General features: G+C 36.2%; 1 protein-coding gene across 1 annotated transcript in view; it reads left to right on the forward strand.

The window, feature by feature from the left end:
• The window catches only part of LOC150095284 (laminin subunit alpha-1-like), a 1,249,242-nt gene that overhangs the window by 74,778 nt on the left and 1,149,910 nt on the right, over nucleotides 1–24,554 (forward strand). The gene's annotated exons all lie outside the window — the stretch shown is intronic.

Consider the following 24,554-nt stretch of genomic DNA (forward strand, 5'->3'; position numbering starts at 1 on the left):
TGCTTGAAATTTGGTAGGTAAGGTGGGAATGCATTTTATTCACTTCTATCTCACATGATACTGCCTCAAAACCATTACCACTATTTCTCCTTTGCCTCTCTACCTTATGTGGACATAAATTTTTTCTATCATCAATAGCATCAACCTCCCTTTTTACCTTTTCTATCTTCATGAAATACATCATAGCCTTCAATCTCTCTTCCTGTGAGAATGTCATCCTCATCCAACCAGTCTCACTTATGACAGCAATTTTTGGATGAACAAACTCAATCAATGCAACCATTTCCCTTGTTTCAGATACTCCTAGCATTCATATACAAACATAATAGCTCATTACTGGATCTATAACAAGTTTCACTGATACCACTTATTAGATGTGACTTCTCCAATACTTTCCTAGAGCCATTTCTTTTTCCCCCTCACTTGTCCCAGAATCCTCTTCATATCCAATCGTTTTCCCCTACATCTCAGGTCATCCCTTTCCCTTTTTGTCTACACACATTTACATCCTCTTGGAGCATCAACCTTTCTCATGCTGTTCCCCTGTCTCCCTGTTTGTTATGCACACTTGTTCTCCCATTCTCTACACTCTCATCCCACTTCTTCATTCATAAGCACAATTTCAATCTCTCCTTCCTTACTCTCCTGTTCTTTCACATCACTTCTTTCTTGCTCAGATTCATTCTTTACACTCATTCCTCTCCCTTCCAGCAGCAGCAGCATCTCTCTAAATGACTCACACCAAACCCATTCAAATTCAGTCCATGACTCTTATTCAGTTGAGTTCTTCTTTCAAACTCATTCCACATATTAACAAACTGCACTCCTTTCTTTTCGCACATTTCTGCTAACATATCATTCATAATTCTTGCTATTTTCCTCATCTCATCACTATCATATCTGGGCAACACTCTTGACTACCTTGAAACAACTTGAAACAAAAACAAAAAAATGAGGTAGTCAATTCAAGATGTAAAGGTTGTTGGGGGGGAACTAAAGGGATGTTACAGTTTCTATATACTAATGCTAGAAGTATCAGAAATAAGAGTGCTAAGAAGGAAGAGTTTTGACATCGGTTAGTGCAACCTTGCCAAAAGTTATAGTCATTAGTGAGACTTGGATAATAGCAAATGACATAGTTACAGATATAGAATGTGATGGGTTTAGTATTTTCAGGGAGGATCGAGTAGACAGGATAAGGGGGTGGGGTATTGTTGATGATAGCAGATGAATTGCTATTGGACATAGATTGGAAGGATTAAATATCAAATGGCAGGAAGGAAATGGAATTTATACACTTCCTGAGAGATAATTACTTGAAACAGAATGTGATGGAAGTGACTCGAGGTATGAGAGTGTTGAATCTTGTTATAGGGTCAGAAGACCTGTCCATGACTAAGGTGACTACATTCCTCCAAAAGCGATCATGTGGTCTTGACTTAGGAGGCAGCAAAACATGTGGAAATTCCAGTTAACAACACAGGTAATATGTGCAACTATAAGACAAGTGATTATGTTACTTAGGAGGCCTCTTGAAGCAGTATCATAGCATAAAGTTCTGCAAGGAAAGGAGTTCAAAATGCATGGGGTAATTGCAAGAGATATCTGGAGGAAGCAGTATCACACTGTATACCCATGGTCAACAGGGACAGATACCAAAAAGTAGTATATGAAGGAGTAGAATCCAGTAGAAGGCAGGTGATTCGTGGGGTGCCACAGGGCTCTGTGCAAGGACCACTGCTGCTGTTTAATTTGTAAATAAGTGATATAGGAAATAATTTGAAGGGAGATATCCAGTTGTTTCCTGATGATGCAAAGCACCCTTGCATATATCTTGCACCCCTGATTCTACTTTATGAAAATAGAAATTAAAAAGTTTTGCATATACCTTGCACACCACACGAAAAAAGTTTAAAACTTTAAGAAATAGATAGTGAATGTTGTTATGGCAGTTTCAGATATTTATAATTCGTTTGAAGAGAATCAGATTTGAACTCAATAATCATCATCTTGCCTTTGTTATTGAGTCACATGATCTTTTGTTAATACCACACCAATCATGTGTGAGACCAGAAGTAGTGATAGCAAATAGTAGATTCTTGGTGAGTCACCCATTTTCAGTTTTTTTAGTCATGGCGATCTTATGATTCTGAAATGATAAAAGGACAAGCAATAATGAAACTACTTTAATTTAATTACAGAAGCATTGGTGCTAAAGATTCAAATGTATTGCATGATGAAAGTGAGCAAGCGATCATGTAAACAACATTGATAATTAAAATTTAAAAAAATGCATTCATTTTATAAATAATTTGAGCAATTGCAAATTAAAAGGAATACTGATAATTTAATTATAAACTTCACTTTAATTTTTTTTCTGAAAAACATTGTTTCTGAAAATCCTTGCATATATCTCACACCATGATTTTTTAACTAATTGTTGAAAAAAAAAAGTGCAAGTTATATTTGAGTAAATATGGTAACGGATGTCAATTTAATCTGGAAAAGGGTAAAGTTATATGCATTTTGGGATAGAAAGATTACAAGCTATGTACTACGTTGAGGAAACTGTACTCCAGGAGTACATATAAATTGATGAAGCCATGGATTTGGGGGTAGTAATAGATAGAGAGTTGAACTTTAGAGGGCATATTGCTAAAGTAGCCAGGGTAGCTTATAGTATTACTTGGCTATTGATGGACACACTAACAAGCAGAGATAAGGGAGTTAGCATTCCCCTTTATAAAGCCTTAATACGACCACATCTGGATTACTGTGCTCAGGTCTGGTCACCCGGATTTCTTGGGGGATAAGGAAGTGGTGGAGAAGATCCAGACATGAGTGACCAAGGTGGTGATCTGTGGGATGCTCCTTGTGGGGATAGATTGAGGATTTGTAGATTGCAAAAGTTGGTTGATAGGTGAAAAAGGTGAGATATGATGCAAACACTTAAGTTATTTAAAGGATTTTATAAGATCGATGCAGGGGAAATGTTTTAACACTTGGCTAGAGGGAGCAGAACAAGGGGTCATCCCAGGATAAGAGTGTGGTTAGCAAGAACATCAGGACTGGATTTTTTGCTTGGAGAGTTGTGAATGAATGGAATGGGTTGCCAGAGTCAGTTGTAAGTGCTTTGTCTGTTAATGGTTTCAAGGAGAGGTACGATAGAGATTGCGTTGATAGTTTGGATCTCCCACGAGGAGTCTTTGGACTCCATGGAGGTGCCAATGGAATTATTATTCCATGGGCACTTCTCCATGGAATTCTTCTTATTATTATTCTTTTTCTAATTCTTCTTCTTCTTTTTCTCTACACTTCTCCTTCCCAACAGATTTTATTAGGAAGGTCTAATCATACACTGCCTTGATCCAAAAAATATTTGTAAAGAAACACTTAGGCATAGAACTCTGACTTTACAGGTTTTTTTTCCCTTTTGTTATTTTCTGTTCTACTAAATTCTTAGAAGTGGAAAATAGTAGTATGTGTGTAGAATTTGAAGCTGTTTGGTGTGAAGTTGAGTGCTGTTATATGCCATTGAATGTGGAGTGTGAAATGTTTAGACAAATTAATTGGGCGAGTAAAAGGAAGGTGATCCTAATGGGAGATTTTAATTATAGGAATGTGGATTGGAAAGAAGAAATAGTGTATAGTAAGGAGAGTGAATTTGTTGAGTTTCTGCAGGATAACTATCTAAAGCAGCATGTGATGGAAGCAACATAAGGTTTGTCGGTGTTAGATTTGGCAATTTCCTCACAGCATGCGATTGTGAATGAGGTATCAACACTGCCACCTGTTAGTGAAAGTGATCATGAGGTATTGGTTTGGAAGGTAGTCAAACAGGAAAAAGTTGTTATCAAGAAGGTCTATATATGGAACTATAAGGTGGGTGATGCTCCGTAGTCAGCATCAATACATTGGGTTGATGAATTGTTTAGAAAAGATGTTGACAGTGCATGAGAAATGATAAGGCAGTATCTAACACAAGCAATACATAACTGCATACCAAGAGATAAGTGAAGAAATAAAGTAGGAGTTAGATGGATGAATGTGAAATCAAGCAAGCAGTGTTACAAAAGAAGTTATGGAGGAAGTACAAGGCAGTTTGCAGTGAACAGATGCATGAAAAATATCAAGTGCAGACCAGAAAAGTGACAAGCATGGTTAAAAAAGAAAAAGTAGAATATGAGAGGAGATTGGCTAGTCAGGTCAAAACTAATCCAAGAGAATAGTGTGATTTTCTTTCTTGACTACTTGTATAAGAAACTATAACACATTTTTTAGGAATGTAGTCAAGTGAGTTTATTAATCATCCTACTAGTTTCACCAAATTTTGCTATCAGCATCTTCAGGGATACAATTGGTAACCGATATGAAGGTAACAGACTAGGAATAGGTAGCCCCCCTCTCTCCTTCTTGTGCTGACTTATTCATGGAAGACCTAGAGGATAAAATCTTATCTCAAATTACCCCAAAACCGAAAACTTGGTACAGATACATAGATGACTTCTTTATCATTTGGAATCATACGAAAGAAGAACTAATGGATTATCTCAACCAAATCAATAGAGTCCACCATACCATCAAATTCACATTAGAAATTGAAAAAGATGAAAAACTTCCATTCCTAGACATCCTAATAAAGAAACAAACCAATAACAGTATCAACCTGTCTGTGTATAGAAAACTAACGAATACTGGATGTTTCCTCCATTTCAACTCGTCACATCATCCCAGAAACTTAGCATTATCCATATGCTTAAGAAAAGAGCTATACAGTATGCCACAGACCAAGATGACTTACAAAAAGAATTAACTACAATATCCAGAGAGCTATCCTTAAATGGTTATCCTAAAAAACTCTGCAACAAGATTTTCTTTTCGGATATACCACAAAGACAATGTGATGACACCCAATACATCAGTACTATAACTATTCCATTTGTCAGCAGTATTTCCAAAAAATTGGCTATCCTTCTAAAACCACACAATATTAGAGTAGCATTCAAGCCGGTCAATACTATTCGGAAATGTTTAAGATCACCGAAAGACCTTTATCCATTCTACAAGTACTCTGGAGTGTATAATATACCTTGCTCCTGTGGTGTTAGTTACGTTGGTCAGACCTCTAGAAGCTTCAAAACGAGACGGAAGGAGCATATAGGATATGTCAGAAACAACAGACAAGATATTTCAAGCCTTTTTTGCCTTTTTGCCTCTACCAACCATCTCATTGAGTGGGATAAGAGTCATATGCCCTATATAGAAGAGAACTACCATTCCAGAACCTTCAAGGAGGCTAGTATGGTCGCCCGTTCAACAGGAAACCCGAATAAGAATCAAGGTCTAATCCTACTGGAAATTTGGAAAACTTTAATTAGATCACTAAACATCAAAGAAATGAACTTTCATGCCAATTACATTATGTCTCTTAACAAATAAATCATGTTCCCGAGACATGCGTATTGTCTCGCACAATACTAATTTTGTATGAATTAGAACTGTCAGTTAAAACCTAGTCTGTTATCTTCACATTGTTTACCAATTGCATCCCTGAAGATGCCGATAGCAAAAATCGGTGAAACTAGTAGGATGATTAATAAACTCACTTGACTAACATTCCTAAAAAATGTGTTATAGTTTCTTAATCCAAGAGAATTTTTCTGCTGTGTGGCAAGCAAAATGAAAAATAATTATGGTTGGTGGATAGCTATGGTAGCAGAATAACCATAGCAAATGATATAGTGGAATTATTTAATGAACACTTCATGAGGATATATCATAGTGGTGTGAATGATTCTATGCAACATGTAGAAGGAAGGCAAGAATTAGGAGAATTAAAGACGAAAGAATCGGAGGTGTATCAAGTATTGCTTGGGTTAAATGTTAATAAGGCTGTGGAAATGGATGACATATCACCATGTACTTTTAAAGAATATGCAAAAGAGTTAGCCATGCCATTGTCTTGGTTATTTAATGTGAGTCTTGCAGTGGGTAAGGTGTGGAAAGAAGGCAAAATAATACCACAAGTATAGTTTGAGAATAGAGATTTCAATTCCAAAATCAGGAACTTGCCGGCCTGTTGGCTGAGTGGTTAGCATATCCACTCTCCAGCCGATAGGGTATGGGCATGGATGTTTGTGATTGCCTGTGAAAATACTAGTGGTGGTGGTCGGCAGTAGATGGCATTGGTGTAGATGATAAAAGTAGTTGCGGTTTGTTGTAGTTGATGGTTTGAGTGGTGAAGATGGAGAGTTGTGGAGTTGGTGCCCTCCCTCGATGAGTCTTTGGACTCCCTGGAGGTGTCATGTAATAATAATAATTATAGACCAGTCTGTATATTTGCAGTTGTGATCAAAGTGTTGGAAAAATTGGTTAGAAATAGAATATAGGATTGGGTTAATGAACATAAGATTCTTTATGATGGTCAGCATGAGTTTGTGAAGGGCAGGTCTTGTTTTAGCAATCTGCTTATATTTTATGATTAAGGTGATGAATGTGTTGGATATGGGAGAATCATATACAGTGAAATTCTTGGACTTTGCAAATTTGATTAATTACCACATGATAAGCTGGTGTACAAGCTGCAGAGTATAGGAATAGATAGTATATTGGTTAGATGGATTGGAGATTGACTCTCTCTGAATGATACCAGCAAGTTGTGTATGATGGGGCTGTCTCAGAAAAGGCAGGTGACGTGTGCCTCAGGGTTCTGTTCTTATGCCCCTACTGTTTAACTGTTTTGTTAATGATATTTCATGTGGATTGATCTGGGGATCTTCAAATGTTTGCTGATGATGTAAAATTAGGTAGAATTATTAGGAGTAGTGGATTTTAGTGGATTTCAGCTTGGACGAATGAGTGGGGTTGCATTTTAATATTAATAAATGCAATGTGTTACACTTTGAGATACAAAGATATAATGCTATGTACTGTATATTGGTGGAGCTGTATTTCAGGAACTTGGACTGATGGTGGACAGCAGACTTAAGTTCTGAGGGCACATTGCACGTGTTGCAAAGATTGCACATCGTATTGCTGCTATGATAAAAAGTACATTGACATGTAGGGATGAGGAGGTGGTGGTGCATCTATATAAGGCACTGGTCAGACCACATATAGACTATTGTGCTCAGATTTGGTCACCTAGTTTTCAATTTGATGTGGAAACACTAGAGAGGGTCCAAAGACGAATAACCAAAGTGATATCAGGACTGTGGAATGTTGGTTATGAAGAGTGTTTGAGAGAATGTGGATTATAGAGGTTGGTAGATAGGAGGAAAAGAGGAGATATCATAGCGACCTTCAAGTTAGTTAGGGGATTCTATCAGATTAATACAGAAGAAATTATAAAAAGGGTGGATCTTAAGATGGGAAGAACGAGAGACCATCCCTGGAAGCTGTATAGAGATATGATGAAGAAGGGAGTGAGGAGTAGATTTTTTAAGTGGAGAGATGTTAGTGAGTGGAATGCATTGCCTGAGTGTGTTATGAGTGCAGGTAGTGTAAATAACTTCAACGCTCATTATGATAGGCATGTTGCTACTTGAGTGGACTTCCAACAGTGATTCTGTTGACTCCATGGAGGTTATCAAATAACAATAATAATAATAATTACTCAACTAGTTTTGTGAAATTCGTGTTTCACATCATGCTCATATTAAATTAACTTTTGAATTAGAAGTTAACAGGTCTTTATTGTTTTTAGACACATTCATAGACCTCTCTGAGCAGAACATACTCAGTTTTTCAGTTTACAGGAAGCCACTAAACACTGGATATTTCTTGCATGCTACTTTCTATCACTATAGGGGAAAAAAGAGAACCCAGCATTATTTGTATGTTATATAACATAGGTTATAATACAGTAATATTATAATACAGTTATAATAGAGTATGACACAGAAACAAAAAACATTACTGAGCTTTGACACACATATATCATTGTAGTTATTCACTAGTTTTTGTGCCATACCGTATCTCCACTAATATAGGGGGAAAAAAATCAAGTGCAGAGATACCTCAATGCCATCCTGCCAAAAAATGGGTTCCACGGAACATTGGTCAACCAAATTCTATAGAAGACAGTTGGATGAACATGAAACACAAGATTTCAGAGGAACAGTGATCTCCTCTATATAAAGTCAGTCACAGATAAGATATCAAGACTACTACAATAACAGAGTATAAAGACTAGCTTCTACTCCCCTCAACAAGATCTCTAATCTTCTGAAGCCTCCAAAACTTCCCCATCTACCACTTACAAAAAAAAAATATATATATTTAGTACAGTTGGGTCTCTTTTTATGCAGTAGATACGTTCCACAGAAAACCGCATATAAAAAATTTATGTATAGAGGCTTAAGTGCTGTGAAGACATAATGTTGGAGGTTTAATGGATTTTTTACAACACTCAGAAAGGATTAAAAAGAATTTAATACTTCCTATATTTCGTCCTAGTCACTAGGACATCTACGGGGATTGCAAAAATAACTAATGTAACATAACACAAATATCATACAATACTAAGCCCAATCACGTGGGTGACACTAAAGTCCTGTCTAGGTGGAGCGCCCTCTAAGGGCGGTTGTAGGTGGCCTGGAATATAAATTAGGATCTCTGGTGATGAGTGTTTCCCAAATTTTCGGAAGCTTAATGCAACCGTATTTATTAAGATTTGGTTGATTTCTAAGAGCTGCTGCTGCTTCTAAGAATAGTCTCTCTTTCTTGAATTTGCTGTGATGGAGCATTGTGGTTATCTTCCATGATACTCTGTGGGTGGTGTCCAAGACATGTTCAGCCAAGCCTGAATGACCATAGTTGTGTTTACAGATGTAAGACTTGTGTTCCTCTAAGCGGATGGATGCTGATCTGCCTGTCTGTCCAAAGTATGCCAGCTTACAGGAACAGGGTACTTTGTAAACTCCAGGCAGAGAGAGAGGAGGGAGCTGATCTTTTGTAGAACGGATAAGGGTAGCAAGTTTGCGGTGGGGTTTATATGCTGTGTGTAGGTTGTACTTTTTTAGAATCTTGGCTATTTTTTCGGATGTGCCACGGATGTGGGGTATGGTGATGGCATTTTTAAATTCTTGTTGACGAGAAGGACCAGGAATGGGAGAGGAACTAATTATTTTTTTGATACTGTGATCGCTGTAGCCATTGGAGAGGAAAGTGTTGTGTATGTAGTTAAGCTCAGTAGTGAGGGCGGTTCCACTGGAACAAAGATTGTGGACTCTCTTGGTAAGAGTTTTATTAATGCTATATTGTTGAGAGGGGTGGTAGTGTGAGAGTTTGTGAATGTATCTACCTGTGTGTGTGGGTTTTCTGTATACAGTGAAGGCAAGTGTATCATTAGGCAGGCGTGTGACTAAGGTGTCTAGGAAGGGTAAACAATTGTTCTTTTCCTTTTCCATAGTAAACTGGATTCTTGGATGTAGGCTATTGAGATGACTGAGGAAGGAGTCTAATGTGTCTGGGCCATGAGGCCAAATAGAGAACACATCATCTACATATCTTAGCCAGACAGAAGGTTTGAGTGGGGGCTGAGTCTGTGGCTCATTTTTCAAAATCTTCCATATAGAAATTGGCAAGGGGGAAGAGAGGGGGGGAACCCATGACAGTTCCCTCTATCTGCTTGTAGATTTTGTTCTTCCAAGAAAAATACCCAGAGTTGATGGCAAAGGAAAAGAGATCTAAGATGTCAGAAGGGAAAACTTTTTGTAAGAGAGATAAGGTGTCAGTTAAGGGAATATTAGTAAACAAAGAGGAGATATCAAAGCTTACCAATATGTCTGCTTTATTCAAGGTTAAATTTTCTATGAGGTCTTTCAAGTGGGTCGAGTTTTTTATATAGGAAGTGGACCTTCCAGTGAGGGGGGGGGGGTCAGAGAGTTGGCCAGCAGTTTAGACAGTCTGTAGCAAGGTGCATTGGTGGCATCTACTATAGGTCTGAGTGGGGAATTGGGTTTGTGGATTTTTGGTAAGCCGTAAATTTGGGGAGGACAGGAGCAGAAAGGTTTAAGTTTTTTCGTGATGTTGGGGGGGCCAGGAAGATACTTTTTTAAGTAAGATTTTTAATTTTTTAACTTGTGTTTTTGTGGGGTCGTGTTCTAGCGGGATGTAGGTAGCGCGTTGTGTTATGTTACATTAGACGAAATATAGGAAGTATTAAATTCTTTTTAATCCTTTCTGAGTGTTGTAAAAAATCCATTAAACCTCCAACATTACACATATAAAAAAATTGCACAAAAAACGTCTAACTTATGAAAATTCAGGAAAATAAGAATGCCCAAGTTTGTTTTAAAGCTTTATTCATTTAATTTTATTGAAAAGTAACTTTTTTTTTTTTTTTTAACATTTTGTCATCAGAATTATCATCGCTATTAGACAATATTCGAAAACATTTGCGAACTGCTGCAAAATCACTTTTATCACCAGAAGAGATAGTCAGCACATCAGATCTGGTAAAGATCTGATGTGCTGGTAAAGACAATGGTTCTTCACAAACAGAATTAGCTTCACCCTCGTTCTGTGCTGATTTTTTTTTTCTGACAATGTTATCCATGATTAAACTTTGCGATGATGATTTCACTAATTTTTTATACTCTCGTGATATCCAGACATACAGTTCTTCAGCTCACGTTGGAATTTAAAGGCTCATTCAGAATTTGTGTCATTAACAAGAAAATCATTTTCCAATTTATTGCACAGTTCAAGACCTTCTCGAATTATATTTGCAGTGAGAGGGACAGGTTTTTCTTCCACTTCACTATCGTTTTCTGGATCTTCAACAATATCTAAGTAAATCGATATCCAATAATATCATCGTCACTTAAGGCATTATCCACAAGCAAATCATCTACATCGTTCTGGCTAAATGTATCAAAACCTTTTCCACCAATTTCATGTGCCAATTTAATAGTTTCAACTGATAATGTAAGATGTTTGCATGGTTGCACTGTTTGCAATACATCAAGGCCAAGCTGCTTTCCAGCAAACATTTAAAGTTTGTGGTCTTATTTCAGCGATAGCAAATGCAACATGATTTAAGCAGTCCAAAATAGAAAATTTTTTCCAAACATCAGTTACTGTTAATGATTCATTTTCTAGTTTATACAATATAAATTGAAAAGTGTGCTTAACGTAATATTTTTTTAAAAGTAGCAATTATGCCTTGATCTAATTGCTGAATAATGCTTGTTGTGTTGGGTGGAAAAAACACTACCTGCACATTTGGTTGTTTTAAATGTGGATGGCTTGGTGCATTGTCAACGATTAATAAAACTTTAAAATTGAGAGTTTTTTGCTTCATGTATGTTTCCACTTCTGGTACAAAGCAATTATTGAACCATTCAGTAAATACAGCAGTTTTTATCCAGGCCTTTGTATTAGCCATCCAATGTACCGGCAGCTGTTTTAGATCTTTGCCTTTTAGAGCACGTGGTCTTAGATCTTGATTTACTAGGAGGGGTTTCAACATTTGATCTCCTGATGCATTGCTACAAAGTAACAACATTACTCGATCTTTGCTTGCTTTAAACCCACTTTCTCAGACTTTGTGATGCAAGTTCGACTAGGCATTTTCTTCCAAAACAATCCTATTTTGTCAGCGTTAAACACTTGATCGAGACAATATCCACCTCCTTCAATAATTTTGGCTAATTTATCTTAAAAAAATTTTTGGCTGCTTCTTCATCTGCTGCTGCAACTTCACCTGTAATCTTCACGTTTTGAAGTGCATTACTTTTTAAAAACCCGGTTTATCATCCTTTGCTAGCCGAAAATTCTTTATTAGCCTGGGAAGCAGAAGTAGACGGCTCCAATTGTTTCATCTGTTCATAAAACCGAAGAGTTTTTTGTTTATTTAAATAACTACTTATAGGAATTCCCCTTTGAGTTAATTCTTCAATCCAAATTACACTCGCTCATTCCGTGTTTTTTAATAAAGCATCTCTTGAGTATGATGATAATTTGGCACTTAGTTTTGTGCCAGAAATGACAGATTTTCTTATTGCGACTTCATTCTTTTTAATTGTTGTTATAGTAGATTCACCTAAATTAAAATGTTTACCGATCACCGTAGATCCCTCTCCTTTTTGCTAAACGATCTAAAATTGCAATTTTCATTTCCAAAGAAATTGCTTTCTTTGGTGCTTTTTTTTCTCCACTGGGCCAAATTTAATTATTAATTAATAATAAAAAATCAGCTAAATTAACAATTAATTATTAATGAATACATTACAAAATAACCAAAGTGTTCCATGAAAATTTTAGGATTTGTGAAGTGTTTCCATCATAGGAAAAGTTTGGGAAACGCTGGATTACCCTATTATCGGAATGGATTCTCCTTCTGTTGACTTGCGCAGAAGTGTTGAAAGGTCTCGTATCTGTGGGCGTGCACCACATAACTTCAAATCCTCATAAAAAGAGACCTGAGTGTATCTTCAAGATCAACTGCACCTATGGGTTGTGCTATATTGGACAAACAGACAGGTCAGTAGTCTGAACATATCAATGACATGGAGAATGAAAGAAAATACAAATCAGGATTGGCAGAACATACAATCAAAATTTAACATCATGCACAATGGCAACAAACTCAAATGCTCCATATAGATTGTACATTCTTCCCAAGAGTACTCAAGGAATCAGCTGAAATGATAAAACCCCTTCAACAGTGCAACAAGAAACAAGTGATGATTTCTCATCAAGTCTGGTCTTCTCTCATTAAATATGACACACACGCAGGTTCTAGTAGTTCATAGATGATCACAAACCAGTAAATACCTTCTTAGCATATGCATGCTTTCCATTGTTATTCCTGTCTTTGAATATTTCATGCTAAACTAAATGTTACATGTTTGTAATTTGATTTCTGTTTTATTTTAGTTTATTCACTTATGTCTCCTGATAATGTGAAACACGTGAATTTCATGCAACTAGTTGCATAATTAATAAACAATTTCAAATTCCATCTGTTTAATCTGATAAGAATACTGGCAAAGAATACACAATTATATTATATCTTATAATAGATTTAGTTTAATCCTTTATCCCAGTGAGAGCAAACAAAGTTTGCGCCTGAAAATATCTTCAGGACTAAATATAGTGTTGTACTATCTTATCCAGTAAGTAGTGCAACACCTAGGCAACTCGTGGCAAAGGTGGAGCAAGCTACCAGGCACTTCTAACCCAGTATCTCCCATAATGCAAAACACATTTCCTATGTGGATATGTATACTGTTATGCATTAAGGGGATTGGCCATCTACCCAGACTAGTTTCGACCTTTATTGAGGTCTCTTCAGTGGGAGCCAGGCCCAGAGCTGGAGATACCAGGCAGAAGCAGTAGCAAGTCATCTGTGCCTATGGGAGTTGCCAAAAGGTTTATCACCTTTTTTAAAAATTACTCTGGATTTAGAGAAAGATGTTGAAAATTTATTTATCACTAGGTTAGACTATAATAGATTTAGTTTAATCCTTTATCCCAGTGAGAGCAAACAAAGTTTGCGCCTGAAAATATCTTCAGGACTAAATATAGTGTTGCTCTCACTGGGATAAAGGATTAAACTAAATCTATTATAGTCTAACCTAGTGATAAATAAATTTTCAATATATTATATCTTCTCATTCCATAGAAGCCTGAAGAATATAATAATCCTTCTTGAATATATTTTTATTTAATTAGTATCGCTATAACTTAGTTGGATAAAAAAAAAGCAGTTACTCCATTATTGCCGAAAATAACTGTTTTTTTTTTTTTTTTTTTATATCAAAGTGCAGGAGCACCATAAGAATTTCAAGTATTAATAATGAATAGCTTTTTTAAACATAAAGATATTCGTAAATTTACCTATGTAGCTGAAGATTAAGAATCAGATTGAGTACTTGATAGCTGATATAAAATAGCAAAATTAATAAATAATGTATGAATTTTACATGAATTATTACAATATTATCACCATATTGGGAAAAAAGAAAATCAAATGATAATGAACATTTTATCTGTTACAGTTTCTGGCAACATAAGACAAAATAAAGAGAGCATGTTCACTTAATTATTTGCATCTGCATTGATGGTGATCTCTTGATTCTGAGTGATTCTTAGCTTATTTTGCTTACATTTAACCCTAGTTAGGGATATCAAAGTTAGGGATTCAAAGCAAGGGCTATTTGGCTAGTTTGCCATTATGGTAGTGGTGTCAAACATTAGCACAAGTTCCTATCCAACTTGCACAATATCATTTTTACTTTTGCATTTCATTTAATCACTTAGTGCACATTTACTTTTTTAGTTAATAGTTAAGTTTCTAGCTGTCCATGGTTCGATAGAGACATGTGAGAGATATAATTAATGGGTCAGAGTTGTACTGATGAATTATTATTACTTGACCTCCTTTGTCCAGAAAAAAAAGAATGGATATCAAGAAAAACTAAGTAAATATTTCAAAGAAACCAAATGGAAAGAAGAAATAGAAGAATAATGGAAAAATCACTAATTATAATTATACATAAATCAGCAGAAAAAAAAAGTCTAGGAAGAAAGAAAAAAATTTAAATGAAAACAAATACTTTGAATATGGAATAATGAAATCAAGAATCTAATTTAAAAAAAAGAAAAGAAACTGGATAATTATATTAATTAAAAAAAGCAATATATAAAATGAATCAAAATCTATAAAATAGAAATAAAGTTCTTACAAGAAGAAAAACAATAGATATTGGAGAGAGAGAGAGAGATGACAGAATATCCATTGCTTATTATTATTATAAACTTGGACAAGGAAATAAACAATCAGAATTACCATAACACTTTTTATGAATGTTAGTCAAGTGAGATTTAATTTATCATCCTACTAGTTTCACCGATTTTTGCAATCGGCATCTTCAGGGATACAATTAGTAGGAATTGTATCCCTGAAGATGAATTGAAACTAGTAGGATGATAAATTAAAACTCACTTGACTAACATTCACAAAAAGTGTTATAGTTTATTATACAAGTAGTCAAGAAAAGAAAATCACACAATCAGAATTACCACTTAAAAGAGTTTTAGAAATGTATTTAATAATACACTCCCAAAGAGCATAACAGCAAAAGAATCAAATGAAGCATTAAGAAAAACAGGAAATCAGCAGAAGGTAAAATAACAGTAGAACTTATAAAATATGCAAGAAATACATTTATCCAAAGATTTATTGCATTAATAAACAAGATACAGTGATTGGAAAAAAGTTAATGGACACCTTCATAGGCAAGGTGCATTTTGTCATGTAACAAGCCATGTGCTTGTAGTCTGTATAAATTGGAGAAATATGATGCTCCCAAGTCAGTGCAAGTGTGTCTGCGTAAAATGGCTGCATAAAGGAAACTGATGGAGTTTGAAAGTGGCATTGTGATAGGATGCCATGTTGCAGACCTGTCTGTTTGGAAAATTATTGACAGATTGAGCCATCCCAAGTCAGCAATCAGTAATACCATACTGAGATGGAAGCGCTGGGAGTCAACTGCAAGTTCCACCTGCAGTGGAGAACCTACCATGCTCACAAAATGTGACCATAGGTTGTTGCAAAGGATAACATGCAAAAACTGCCAATCATCGGCCTATTCATTGACTAGCATATTAGGCATCAACTGGAACATAAATCTGCACAAAAACATTCAGAACCGAGACTCACAACATGGGTTTCCATGGTAGGACCACAATATGCAAGCCCCACATTACCTGAACCAACATACAGCATCATCTTCAGGGGTGCAAAGAGTGTGTACAGTGGGACATGGAAGCTTGGAAAGCTGTGTTATGGAGCAATAAATCACGCTACACCTCCTAATGAGCAGATGGTTGCAAGTATGGCAGATGCCCGGTGAATGTCTCTTACCATAGTGCGTAATCCCAACTATGAAATTCGGAGATGGCAGTTTGATGATATGGTCCTATTTTTACTGGTTTGACCTTAGACCTCTGTTTGTGGTGCAACAAACATTGAACTTTGAGAGGTATTTAAACATTCTGGACAATGCAACGTTTCCTACTCTGTGTTGTTTCTATGGAACTGCATATTGTCTCTTTCAGCAAGACAGTGCATCATGTCATAAGGCCCTGCTATATTGTGTGGTTTATGGACATAAACATCACCACACTTGACAGGCCTCTGTTGAACATCTGTGGGATGAACTGCAACATCGTATGAGGTCAAGGGATTTCTGCCCCACAACAGTACAGGACCTTATTACATGTCTATAGATAGAATGGTCCAAAATTCCAATTTGATTACTGTCATACACTTGAAGAAATTATGTCCCATAGGATTGCTGTAGTCATTGCAGCGAAGAAGGTTTTGCACCTTATTGAGGTTATTTTAATAATAAATTTAATTTAATCCTTTATCCAAGTGTAAGCAAATAAAGTCTGCTCCTGAAGTATCTTCAGGACTGAGGCAACTCGTGGTAAAGGTGGACCAAGCTCTCATCATGCCTTGTCTCAGTATCTCCCATAATGCAAAGCACATCTCCTTGCAGGCATGTATAATGCTATGCATTAAGGGAAGGGCCACTACCAGTTTCGACCTTTGTTGAGGCTTCGTCAGTGGGAGCCAGACCCAGAAGTGGTGATACTAATGCAGAAGCAATGGAGAAGTCATATTTACCTATACGAGTTGCCAAAAGGTGTACCACCTTATTATTAAATTACTTTGGATTTAGAGAAATATGTTGGAAGTTTTTTCCACTTGGTTAGACTATAATAAATTTAGTTTAATATCCAAGTGTAAGCAAACAAAGTTTGCACCTGAAGTATCTTCAGGACTGAGGTAACTCATGGTAAAGGTGGACCAAGCTCTCATCACTCCTTGTCTCAGTATCTCCCATAATGCAAAGCGCATCTCCTTGCAGACATGTGTAATGCTATGCATTAAGGGAAGGGCCACTACCCAGACTTCAAAAGTCTTAAAAGCCCTGGTTATTTGTTTTTCACACTATGGCATCTATTGACTTCTTTCTAATGAATAAAACCATTCAGTTGTGATTCACGTTGTTAAAAAAGGAAAGAAGAATAGTTGCAAAAACTACAAAGGTATAAGTTTATTAAACAAGGGTTATAAAATATATCCCAAAATACAGAAGAACATGATCACAAATAATTATAAATGAAGAATTATCACTGGTCATGAGGAAGATGTTGTGATGAGCCTACATAGGGGGATATTCAGTTGTTTGCAGATGATGTGAAGTTTGAGAGAGTTATTAGTAATAGTATTGATGTTTTGGCTGCTCTTCAAGAAGATTTGAATAAGCTAGAAAGGTAGGCAAGTGAATGGGGATGCCAGTTTATTGCAGCTGAATGTAAGTTTTTGAAATTTGGGATCCACAGATGGGATGCCTCATATTCACTTGGTGGAGTTATTCTGGAAGAAGCATAGGAAGCAAGGGATCTTGGGGTGATTATAGATTCAAATTTGAAGTTCAGAGGATATATTGCAATGTTTGTGAAGACATCTCAGAAAACTTCTGCAATATTGAGGAGGATATTGAACATGGTGGTTCCATTGTATTAAGCTTTGATGTGATTGCATTTCGATTTCTGTACTCAGATCTGGTCACTGAGATTTGAAGGAATGAAGTAATCTTGCAGAGACAGATAACAAAAATAATATCAGGACTGTATAATATTGATTATGAGGAGAGACCGAGGGCATGCAGACTGCAGAGTTTTGTGAATAGAAAACAAAGGGGAGCATTTTATAATTGAGACATTTAAGCTGTTGGATTTTTATTATCAGATTAACACCGAGAAGATTTTTCATATGGTACAATGATGGGCAAAGAAAAAGGACATAAAGAAAAAGGGGGCCACCTGTGAAAGTTACAAAAGGAAGTAGTGAGTAAAATGGTAAGAAGTATGTTTTTTGCATGGAGAGTGGTAGGAGAATAGAATACATTGCTTGAGAGGATGGCAAAAGTCCAAATAGTTGATGAGTTTAAGGAGACTGGTTCGATAGATTATGTTGACTAGTTGACTAGTGTTGCCCTCCCATGATGAGTCTTGTGACTCCTTGAAGGTCAAGCAAATAATAAAAAGTAAAACAAAATGGCATCAGAAAAGGAATCCTGTATAGATCCTCCATTCACTCTTAAAATACTAATTAAGAAAATATGAGAAGTCAATTTAGAAATGCATCTTTCATTCATAGTTTATAACAAGCAACTTTTGATGAGATAGACAGATATGAATTCTTTTATATACTAAAAAATCCATTTACCTATAAATTTTTTAACACTGCTTACAGGAAAAACCAGCAATACGCATAGAAAGAGGCATGAACAGAGCCAAAACATTTGAAGTAATAACAGAAAGGCTTGAGATTAGGATAACCTCTATCTCCAATATTTTTTGTATTATGTATGAAGGAAATTATCAAAGAATGGCGAATAGATCAGTGAAGGAATCCATAAAAAATAGTTTTATTATTATCTAGGCCTCCATGGAGTCAAAAGACTCATCATGGGAGGTCGTTTTTAGGAAATACAAAGTTTATTATACCTCCTTGAACCCATTGACCATTCCCGCTCCAACCACTCTCAGGCAATGCATTCCAAGGTTCAACCACCCTCCACTCAAAGAAACCACTCCTCATCCTCTTGCACACAGCCTCCTTTCGTAACTTCCAGGGATGGCCCCTTGTCATCGCTCCTTCCTGTCGTTCCACCAAGTGAAAGTACTCTCCAATGTCTACCCTGTAACTGCCTCTCAACAGTTTAAAAGTCTCGATCATATCACCTCTCCTTCTTCTATCCACCAAACTCTGCAGTCCGCATTCCTTCAGTCGATCCTCATAACTCATATTGTACAGTCCTGAAACCATCTTTGTTATCTGCCTCTGTACCCTTTCCACAGTCAATTTATCCCCTTCAAATCCTGGGGACCACATATCAGAACAATACTCTAAGTGTGGTCTGATCAGGGTCTTATACAACGGAATGATAACTCTTTTATCTCTGCAGGTCGGCATCCTTTTCAGTATTGCTGCAATCTTCTGAGTTACAATCACCATCTTTGCAATATGCTCCCTGAATTTCAGTTTTGTATCAATCATCACCCCCAGATCTCTTGTCTCCCCTATCTCCTCCAGTACAGCTCCTCCAATCGAGTATGCATCCTCCCATCGACGGATCCCAAACTTCAAGACTTTACATTTTGCTGCATTGAACCGACATCCCCATTCATTTGTCCATCTGTCTAGTTTATTCAAATCCTCTTGCAGGGTTGCCACATCTGCACTATTTCTGATAACCCTTCCCAGCTTCACATCATCCGCAAACAACTGAATGTCCCCTTGCAATCCATTGACAATATCATTGATATAAAGGTTGAACAATACAGGTCTCAGTACTGAGCCCTGTGGAACTCCACTTGTAATCTTCTGCTTGCTTGAATACTGCCCCACCAGACACAACTTTCTGATACCTATCAGTCAGTCAATCCTGATGTGTTTTCAGATCAGGATTGGCCCTACTCAACATCACCAGAATTAAAGATCAGTACTATCAATGTAAGAAGCTTGAATGGCAAAGAAATGGAGCTAGTGGAGGAATTAGATAAGTACGAGATCGACATAATAGAGGTGACTGAAACAAAAAAGACAAAAACTGGTGAAACCTTTCTGAGCAATAAATACAAAATGTTATATTCAGGAAATGATAATCAAGGAAAAGGAGTAGCCATAGTATTCAACACAAAATATGAGCCTCATCTTCTTGAATGGCAGGCAGTGTCAAGTAGAGTGATTTGGGCAAATATCAGAATGGGGAACTGGACAATGAGACTTATTTGTGCCTACGGTCCCACGGAAGGCTCTACTAAGGTAGAAGTGAAGGAATTTTTTGAGGCTCTAGAGAAAGCTACTGACACAATGAAAAAGGAAAAGTTGGTCCTTGTTGGGGATCTAAATAGCAGAGTAGGAAGTGATTGTCAGACATACAAAAATGTTTTGGGAAAATTTCGAGAAAAGAGCAAAGCTAATAATAATGGCAAGTATCTGTTGGATTTCTGCTCAGGACATGGACTGGTTATTTCTAACACCATGTTCCAACATAAAAATGTGCAGAAATTCACATGGAGAGAAGAGGCAAGGAATAAGAAAAGTCTCATTGACTATGTTATTGTTGATAGTGATGTTTTCCCACTGGTGCAGGACACCAGAGTGTACAGAGGATTTGAAATTGGAAGTGATCACTATTTAGTCTTGAGCAGGATAAAATTGAATTTCATATTGAAAAGAATGACATGTAAGAAAGTTTTAAAGCGAATAAAAGTTGAGCAGTTCTCAGATGTGAACTGTAGACTAAAATACACAAAGATTATTGAAGAAAAAATGAAAGAGTTTGAGAACAGGAACCAAACCTTGCAGATTCAGTGGCAAGCCTTGAAGAAAACCCTGATTGATTCAGCTAGAGAGGCATGTGGTGAAGTTGTCTGCAAGGATAGAAAAATTAGAACTCCATGGTGGACACAGGAAGTTAAAGAGGCAGTGAAGGAAAAGAAGAAAGCATATCAAAAGTTCCTGGCAAATAAGTCAGCTTTACAGAATACAGAGACAAATGTAAGAAAGCTAAACAGTGTGTAAAACTAGCTAAAGAAAAGTCATCACAGGACTTTGGCAAGAACATAGAAAATAAATATCAGGAAGGTGGCAAAATATTCTAGAGGTTGTTGAAGAAGCTTAGGAATAGAGGATAGAGTGCTGTAAAAGGAGTTAGAGATGATAAAGGTGACATGAAAACGGGAGAAAAAGATATCCTTGATGTATGGAGTAATTACTTTGAAAATTTGCTAAAAGAAACAAGCAGTGAAGACAGCACAGTGATAAAAAAACACTGACCAGGCATGCAGTCAGGAATACATATCCATTCTCGAAATAGAAAAAGTCATCAAAGGCTTGAAATGTGGAAAGGCAGTAGGAGTAGATGATATTCGACCAGAAATGCTGAAGTATGGTGGTATAAAAGTCTTACAATGGCTGCTCTGCATAGTTCAGAATGCGTGGACAGAGGAACGAATTCCCAATGATTGGAGTAGAGCTCTCATAGTACCAATATATAAAAAGGGAAATAAAACTGAATGTGAGAATTACAGAAGTATTTCTCTACTGAGTGTTCCTGGCAAGATCTATGCAATGATACTTGAGAAACGGTTGAAAAGAATTGTGGAAGAAAAGCTTGGTGAAGAACAAGCTGGATTCAGGTCAAATAGAGGCTGTCAGGATCAGATCTTCACTTTACGACAAATAGTGGAGAAATCATGGGAATATAACAAAGATCTGTATTTATGTTTTGTCGATTTGGAAAAGGCATATGACCAGGTGCCAAGAGAGAAGCTATTCAATAGGCTACAGTTATATGGTGTCAGTGGGGCATTATATCAAGCAATACTTAGTCTTTATTTGAGTTGTAAGTCATCAGTTAGAATTGATGGAAGTACAGGAAGATTGTTTAATGTTAAATCTTTTGTGAGACAAGGATGTACATTATGCCCTCTGTTATTCATTATCTATATGGATCACATTATGAAGGAAAGTGGTATTAAACATGATATCAAAATTGGAGATGTTAATGTCAGCTGTTTGCTTTATGCGGATGATGTTATACGTCTAAATAAATCTGCTACAAGTCTGCAAGATTCTCTGACTAAATTGAATAACTGTTGTAATAGATATGGTATGAAAGTCAGCAATAAAAAGACAAAGACAATGAAAATAGGTAGAATCATTGAAAATGTCAACTGTGTTGTGAATTGAAAATCTGTGGAACAAGTAAAACATTTCAGCTACTTAGGCATGATTTTTAGTGAAGATGGTAAATTAGATATGAAAATAGACAACAGCATACAAAGCTGGTATGGTAGGAAGTCAATTTAATAAATTCATATGGAATAAGAGAGAAATTAGTCGGAACACTAAATTAGCTGTATACAAGACAGTGTTCAAACCTGTTTTAACTTATGGATCTGAGAGCTGGGCAGAAGTAGAACACTTCACCAAAGATTAGAGACCGCAGATATGAGAGAGTCCTGAGAAAGATTAGAGGTGTGAACAGATGGCATCAATGGCAATATCATATTAAAAACGAGGATATTAGGAAAGAACTTGACATTGTCAGCATCCAGGAATGTGTTAGCAGAGCTAATCTCAGGTGGTATGGTCACATAAACAGAATGGGCGAGGAAGGATTAGCAAAACAAGTGTTCTTTGCCAAGTTGGCAGGAAAACGACCCAGAGGAAGACCAAGATATAGGTGGATTGATACGGTACAAAGTGCCTTAGACGATAGAAATATAAGATCTGGTAATGTTGGAGTCTTATCAAGTAACAGACTGATTTGGAGGAAAATTGTAGATAGGAAGTTAGTAATGATGTAAATTTTTCATGTAGTACTGTCATATCCTGTACACCCCTTGAGGGTACACGGCAGGAATTTGATGATGATGAGGAACATTTAAACTTATGTGCTGCAACTTAAATATCAGCTTATCATGTGGCATCCTGTTAAACCCCTTTGCAAAATCCAAAAAAATGGCAGTATATGGCTTTCTCTCATCAACTGCTCTTGTCATTTTATTATAAAAGGCAACTATATTATTAAAGCAAGAACGCCCCTTAACAAATCCGTGTTTATTCTCACAGATAACATTACCCTCATCTGCTCAATGCTGTATATAGTCCCTCACTAATTTCTCCAAGACCTTAACAACTACTGATGACACACAAACAGGCCTATAATTAGACACTTCCAGTTCTCTACCGGCCATATGCAACAGCAGTAGCTTAGCTTCCTTCCATCCCCTGGGTATACCTTTCCTGCAGCCAGACTTTTATTGAAAAGCCAGGTCAACGGAGCTGTCAGTTCTTTAGCACATTCTCTCGAAACCCATAGTGAAATACCGTCCAGTCCAACAGCTTTACTGGTATCCAGAATATTCAGTATTTGGAACACACTCTCTCTTGCAGCTCTAAACCCTAAACCTGCCCTATTCCTCTAGTATGAAAAGTTTTTATGAAAAATTTATAGGTATTTATAGGTATGAAAAATTTTAGCTACCTTTCTCTTTGCAGATCACCAAATAATATTTGGTAACTGAGAACAATCTACAAAAGAGCTGGTCTTGGAGAAATTAGTGAGGGACTATATACAAATTGAATTTTATAATGAAACATATAATATGTCTTTTTCTCAAGAAAAAACTAAAACTGTGGCATTGAAAAAAAATAATTTCCATCCTTACTAAAATAGTTATAGACAATAGAATGATTGAACAAGTCAATAATTTTAGTTATTTGGATATAAAACAAGTTACAGTGAAGATTTATTTAATTATTTCAAACAAAATAAATAATTCTCTGAAGTAAATAAAATAATAAACAAAACCAGCAATGATCTCAAAAAAAAAAAAAAAAGAAATCAGACTAAGAATGTATAATATTTTATTAAAATTAACATATGAAAGTGAAGCATGGACAATAAGAGAAGAGGATAAGTACAGAATCATGCAGTAGAAATGGAATGTATGGATTATTCAAGACATTAGATAACCAGCAAAATGAAGACATTAAAAAACTAAACCAAATACAGGTAATGGAAACAATAGAAAAAATATATCATTAAATGAAAAGGGCATCTAGAACTAATGACATGTGAAATCATACCCAGAAAGATGAAGAATTATAAACCAAAGAGACAGATAAACAGAGGCTGACTGGTGAAACACTGAACCAAGATTAAAACAGACTACCTGGCCTAGATTCATGAAAGGAGGAAGAAGAAATTCCAACTTTACATCTACAAAAAATGGTTTTATTATCATAAATTTTTATGCCATTTTTTTAGTATAGACAAAAGTAAGTGAATTTAATTATTAAGGGTAAATGAAATTCATAATGAGATTTTAATGACACTTGTGAGATAGTACAGATGAATAGATAAACATATTCACAAGAATAAAGAATAATAATTTTTATTATTGAAATATTTCTGCCAAAAATTAATGGGCCCATCATCAGTGCATCAGCATAATCACAAGGTGAAGCAATAATATTAATCTCATTTATAGAGCTGAGCCATGTGTCAGAATGCCACCATCATGGATGGTTACAAAATATAATGAGATTACAACCAAAGCTAAAACTAAAATTAAAATGATTTGAAATTCAAAAATTAACTTAATTTAGATAAATAATGCCAGTCTGATTGGACCGGCATTAGGGAAGGGCCACTATCCAGCCTGATTTCGACCTTTATTGAGGTCTCGTCAGTGGGAGCCAGAGCCAGAAGTGTTGATACTAAGGCAGAAGCAATAGAGAAGTCATATTTACCTATACAAGTTGCCAAAAGTTGTACCACCTTATTATTAAATTACTCTGGATTTAGAGAAAGATGTTGGAAGTTTTTTGATAAGGTGGTACATCTTTTGGCAACTCGTATAGGTAAATAAAACCTCTCCATTGCTTCTGCCCTAGTATCACCACTTCTGGCTGTGGCTCCCAACTGCCGAGACCTCAATAAAGG

Source organism: Typopeltis vanoorti, chromosome 20 (assembly GCF_054136105.1).
Source record: "Typopeltis vanoorti isolate ZY-2024b chromosome 20, IOZ_Tvanoo_1.0, whole genome shotgun sequence".
NCBI classification, from domain to species: domain Eukaryota; kingdom Metazoa; phylum Arthropoda; class Arachnida; order Uropygi; family Thelyphonidae; genus Typopeltis; species Typopeltis vanoorti.